Here is a 6,958-nt window from a genome sequence, read left to right on the forward strand (position 1 = left end):
AGTCAGCACTTTGCGGTCGCTGAGTGTGGCAGCAGTCTGAAACAGAGAACGACACAAAGCATTCCCAATGGTGCTAACTTTTAACTCTCATTGCTTGGGGTTCCATGGGCAAGTTAGCATGTCTGATGGGAGCTAATAGCATGCTTATTCATGTAGGTTACCACTTAACAATAAGATCGGTACATATACGGACCGAGGTGCCGGTCCACAGTGTTTGTACTGGCTTTTTGGCGAAAAAGTTTGACAAGCGTTGATCCTATACTTTTAAACTACGATTTGACGATTTCAGTGTGTTGGAAGGCTTACGGAAATGATGGTGTATTTGTAAATGAAATCGCATACGAGACGTTAGTTCTTTAGTGACACATAGGTTACGAGTAATTGTTTTGTGTATACTTGACGAAAGTAAGCAAAGTATATTTTCCTGTTTGTGTTGTTCATGACGACGACACAAAAGTAAAAACCACCACTCGCTCTCTGCATCTTCCTCGCATCACAACCGTAAGTGGAACTTCCTACTATAATATTAGTAATTATCTATACCCACCTGTACTTTACTATAAGCCTCGCGGGGTAGCCGCGCGGTCTCGGGCGCCTTGCCGTCGGAGGTTCGAGTCCTCCCTCGGGCATGGGTGTGTGTATTCTTAGCGTAATTTAATTTAAGTTAGCTTAAGTATTGTGTAAACCTACAGGCGGAATGGCCTAAGCAGTTTAGTCCCATAGGAACATACCACCACTTTACCACAAGGGTTGGGTTAGGTGTTTTCACTCTGTAAGATCTAATAGAATAATCCTGGGATTCCGATTGCGGCGGAACGGTTCCTTCCGTCCCTTTACTACGAACCTGCACCTACCTGTGAACATTGTCTCAGCAGATCATCAGTAGGGAAGCCGAGCGAAACCTACTGCACTTTGACGTGAACCAGGCTGCAATTAAAGTCACTAATCTACGTTTCGGCAGAAAATTTTCACATGAAATGAAAGGTTGGAAATTTTGTCCTTAATTAATATATTCTGAGACTTAGGCGAAGACGTATCACTACCAAGCCCGTGCTAGTCTTAATACAGTCACACAATACCTTTCACTCACGTTAGCAAGTTTATGGTGCTGCATTTCACGAAAACGTAATAGCTACAAAATTACGGATTGTTTTTGATTGAGAATGCTCGACAAATATTAAGTCTGCCGGTACCTAATGCAGTCACAGTTTTTAGCCACCGACCTGCTCAATACGCCACGCGGAATTTATGTCTTTTCTCGTCACAAAATTCACTTAAAAATTCCGAAATGTAAATACACCCATCACTTTACACCACTTTTGATGTATGAAACACTGCAAGATCCGGCAACTTGTCATTTACATCGGAACTACTACTACACACGTCAGAACTGTTTCATGGCTAGGCTCCGACTCCTCTCTAGAATACTCTAAATCTTCTCTACCAGCAGAGAATGGCGCGCTAAGAATATTGCTTTACCATTGGTCAGTTAACTCAACATCCAATAGCAAAACAACATTCTCCCATGTCAGTCCGCGGTTTTCATCAGTAACCAATCACAAAATAGTAAACCTAACGACTGCACTTTTTAATTATCTAATATGCTGAAGTTTTGTTTATGCATAAAGTTATTTACTGTTGTTATTTATACCTGAATAAAATTTCCCTTTACCATAAACTTACTTTGCAAATCTATTCTACAAAAGTCCCCTTTGTCCACATCCATACTTCTTCGAAATATCCCCACACTAAATCCCAAGACATAATTCGTTAAACAATTATCTTCATATTAACCATAAGCCACACTCACGCATCATTCATACTGCTAAAACACATTTATAACATTTTACATACACAAAAAGACATAATAACACTTTATGAAAATACTAGAACAGTTTATGAAAAACATTCTATTACTTTTGTGCACTCTAGTGGGCAAAATCGAAACTAAATCACAGTCCCCTATCCAATACTGTCCTCTATCGGCTGATACATAAACTACGAGCGCGTCCAGTCTCGCGTCACCATCTGTCACTATCCATCTCTGAGACACATCTCCCACTTAACCACCTCCAAGGCAAGATCGGTATACGGCGCTACACCTGACGATGAATACTGTGGTGTTTTTAAAAAAAACTAGGTCACCAGTTCTTCTCTCCCAGGATGCTAACTTGTTATCGCTGTTATCACCAAGCAGTGGAGATACGATTAGGAGTTCCAACCCACCACCCGAGTACGAAAAAGAATCTCAATGTTGCAGTGATAAAAGGTATCCCATCTCACGCATTTTAGAATGATTTACAGCTTATAGATGTAGACATATTTAGTGGAATATTCTTTCTACAGACTTTTCCTACTAAGCTTCTGTTCGCTGTCGACATAAATAAAGCACAGTTGTGGTATATTACGGATGTTATATAGTGAACAGTGGGGGCCGGGTGGAATTTTAGATGCAGTCCCCGCACGCAACGAGAATTCTGAAATGTAAGACCGGGTGTTGCGGATATGAATGGGCGCGACGCAGTAAAAAGTGTCGGCGGATGAAATATAACGAAGTGTCGGGACGAGAAGCGATATTCTTGAAAGGATTGTAAGTGCGGCTCGTAAAGCAGAGAGCAGTCGGCTGTTAAACTGCTGGCAAGTCCGCCAGGTAGTTCGCGCTTCCGCTGCGCGAGCGGGACCCGGGGACTGTAATCCGCTATTTGAGAGCGGGCGGCGAGCTGCGAGCAAAAAGCCGCCAACTTTATAGGCGGGGCCGGCTTAATGTTGCCTCGGGAGCAGCAGCTAAGTAGCGGAGAGGACCTCCGAGCTTATCACTTGGCGCGGCGAACACGGATTTGGTGCGACGGAGCCCCACCCGGGGGATCCGATATTTATATTTCTGCCTGCCGCTCCTCGTAGAATGGCCGAGGCTGTAGTGTGGTGGGGGGAGAGGGGCGAACATCCCGCAGCTGTACTGCCGCCTGCCGAGCAACTCTCCAGTCACGGAATCGTTTCAATGTAAGGGGTCGTTCCTGCAGTTGGGAAATGAAACCTCAAAGGGGCGCAAAACGGTTACAGCATTTCAGAGTCATGAAAAAACGTAAATTAATAAAGAAATGGTTTGAAACAAACACTCTGAGATCACGCTCAATGTTAGTGCGCTCAACAACACATTGAAAACTTTAACCAGTCATTGTTTATGGGCGTTGAAGGAGGGGCAGAATCACATGGTCTCTATAGTTTGCACTGCTTCCGTGGTCAAACTTCTTTGCCCACTGTGCAACATCAGATTCGTTGAGGAAACTCTGTATTCATCTTAATTGCCTTAGTCATAGCTATCGTCAGTATCGTATTCTTCCTCATCATCATCGCCGTTGTCATCGATGTTGTCATTGTCGTCATCGTTCCCTTCGTGACTGCTGCTGCCACCATTTTTCTTGTCACTGCTAGTCATCTGTATCGTCGCCGCCAAGACCGCTGTAATCATTTGCTATCTTTCTGCTGTGTACTTCATTTTCGATGTTGGGGTTACCATCACAAATTCCGCACTGTTACAGATTGCTGCCTGTCCTTTCAACGTTCTCTACATCTGCTACAATGATAACCACAAATGGATCTTCCTACAACAAGGTCAACAATTAGCTACACTTCCAACTATTTTATCCCAGAGACACACCCATTATAGCGCCATGGTCTACACTGGGGTGACAGAAGTTACGGGATACCGCCTAATATCGTGTCGGACCTCCTTTCGTCCGGCTTCGTGCAGCACGCGACGTGACATGGACTCGTCCAGAAGTCGTTCCAAGTCCCCTGCATATACACTCCTGGAAATTGAAATAAGAACACCGTGAATTCATTGTTCCAGGAAGGGGAAACTTTATTGACACATTCCTGTGGTCAGATACATCACATGATCACACTGTCAGAACCACAGGCACATAGACACAGGCAACAGAGCATGCACAATGTCGGCACTAGTACAGTGTATATCCACCTTTCGCAGCAATGCAGGCTGCTATTGTCCCATGGAGACGATCGTAGAGATGCTGGATGTAGTCCTGTGGAACGGCTTGCCATGCCATTTCCACCTGGCGCCTCAGTTGGACCAGCGTTCGTGCTGGACGTGCAGACCGCGTGAGACGACGCTTCATCCAGTCCCAAACATGCTCAATGGGGGACAGATCCGGAGATCTTGCTGGCCAGGGTAGTTGACTTACACCTTCTAGAGCACGTTGGGTGGCACGGGATACATTCGGACGTGCATTGTCCTGTTGGAACAGCAAGTTCCCTTGCCGGTCTAGGAATGGTAGAACGATGGGTTCGATGACGGTTTGGATGTACCGTGCACTATTCAGTGTCCCCTCGACGATCACCAGAGGTGTACGGCCAGTGTAGGAGATCGCTCCCCACACCATGATGCCGGGTGTTGGCCCTGTGTGCCTCGGTCGTATGCAGTCCTGATTGTGGCGCTCACCTGCACGGCGCCAAACACGCATACGACCATCATTGGCACCAAGGCAGAAGCGACTCTCATCGCTGAAGACGAAACGTCTCCATTCGTCCCTCCATTCACGCCTGTCGCGACATCACTGTAGGCGGGCTGCACGATGTTGGGGCGTGAGCGGAAGACGGCCTAACGGTGTGCGGGAGCGTAGCCCAGCTTCATGGAGACGGTTGCGAATGGTCCTCGCCGATACCCCAGGAGCAACAGCGTCCCTCATTTGCTGGGAAGTGGCGGTGCGGTCCCCTACGGCACTGCGTAGGATCCTACGGTCTTGGCGTGCATCCGTGCGTCGCTGCGGTCCGGTCCCAGGTCGACGGGCACGTGCACCTTCCGCCGACCACTGGCGACAACATCGATGTACTGTGGAGACCTCACGCCCCATGTGTTGAGCAATTCGGCGGTACGTCCACCCGGCCTCCCGCATGCCCACTATACGCCCTCGCTCAAAGTCCGTCAGCTGCACATACGGTTCACGTCCACTCTGTCGCGGCATGCTACCAGTGTTAAAGACTGCGATGGAGCTCCGTATGCCACGGCAAACTGGCTGACACTGACGGCGGCGGTGCACAAATGCTGCGCAGCTAGCGCCATTCGACGGCCAACACCGCGGTTCGTGGTGTGTCCGCTGTGCCGTGCGTGTGATCATTGCTTGTACAGCCCTCTCGCAGTGTCCGGAGCAAGTATGGTGGGTCTGACAAACCGGTGTCAATGTGTTCTTTTTTCCATTTTCAGGAGTGTAATTACACACAAGAACTCGACAGAATACAACAAACTGCACAGGAGAATGGATATGATGCAAAAAGATTAGACAAAATAAGGCACAAAATACATAAAAAACAACACACAACCATGAAACACAGACACAAACAAACGCAACACAACAAATCACATCGCATACAGAACCAACAACACAGTACAAAAGACTTGTAACAAATACCACAAACACCGACAAATACAGCCAGTCCGGTATATACCAACTTACTTGCAACTTCTGTCAATGTGTACACGTGGGTCACACATGTAGGAATTTCGGAACCAGGTATACAGAACACCTTAGAGCACTGAAAAGCAATACCTCACACTCAACATTTGCAGACCACATGATCCACACAATCACCACCCAACAAACATTAAAGCTGACTTACACATCCTAAAAACCAAGTAGCAGCTTATACCAAGAATTAACTATAGAAGAAAACTATGACATCCAAAAATAAATAGCGCAAGGAAAGAAAGTACTCAATGAACACACATCACTGTGCAACAAAACCCTCTCTGCCACAATAGAAGAACTATACAAATAACGCCCTCATCAAAACTACTCATGGAAAAAATATCTTTCTACCTCTCCTTCCATCTCTCTCTCTCCCTATATATACGAGTATATCTTCCTCTCTTTCTCTCTCTCTCTCTCTCTCTCTCTCTCTCTGCACCAGAACTCAACACACACACACACTCACACGCACACACACACACACACACACACACACACACACACACACACACACACACTCACACTCACACAAACCCACAGAAACCATACACCACTGACGCCAAATACAATTCAAACTCGCGCGCCTCACTCAGCCAAACACGCTACGAAACAAATGAACACCACACAGCCACAACAAAACGTAATGGGAGCGAAAACTCTTCCTATGTTTTGGGAAATCGAGAAAGTGCAGTGCCAAGCGACAATAGGTCACGAAGTAAGCCTATTTACTTCGCCAACAACACGGGAGAACGCACCACAACTTCAAAATTGTAAGTTACACACAAAAACATGATACAGACTCATTTCCGTTCAGTAAATGCATAACAAACAGAAAAATAAATTACGTTGTGCTGTTTGCAGATGACAAGCTGTATATTGTGTAGCACAACAGCTACCAAAATAAATGGACAATAGCATCATGTAAGGTATGTTAAATAATGAGTAAATCCACTTTCCGCCAATTAAACTGTAAATGGAACTCTGGCATAATGTTATAAACAACACAAAAAGTTAAAAATAAAAATCAAACCCACTGATGATAGCACAAAAGTGCTGAAATATGTATGGGTGAAACAAAACAGAAAGAAGGTGTCTTGCATAAGGTGGACCTACGCATACCATTTTCGTAGCAAGCACGGACATAACCAGAAGAACTGCACCACAAGATGATTATGAGGAGTTTCATTTCAGTACGATGAACTGGTATCATCGATTTACTGAAGATGTAATTAACAAACAAGGAATAAAGATCCTTGACTCTATGCAGTTACTTTTGATACTACGTACTTCTTCATAGGGAGCGATACCTGCACTGTGGCATCTTTGTGCAGCGACCGGATGACGACTTGGCAGCAGCTCGGCCCAGCTGCTCACACGAAGCGCACACTGGGACGCCGCGGCAGCATCTGGAGGTCGGGCAAACATTCCGTCAGGGAGGTGTCAGGGTGCGCGCTGGGCAGAGGTGACGGATGGCC

The sequence above is a fragment of the Schistocerca gregaria genome, chromosome 5 (genome assembly GCF_023897955.1).
Source record: "Schistocerca gregaria isolate iqSchGreg1 chromosome 5, iqSchGreg1.2, whole genome shotgun sequence".
Taxonomy (NCBI): domain Eukaryota; kingdom Metazoa; phylum Arthropoda; class Insecta; order Orthoptera; family Acrididae; genus Schistocerca; species Schistocerca gregaria.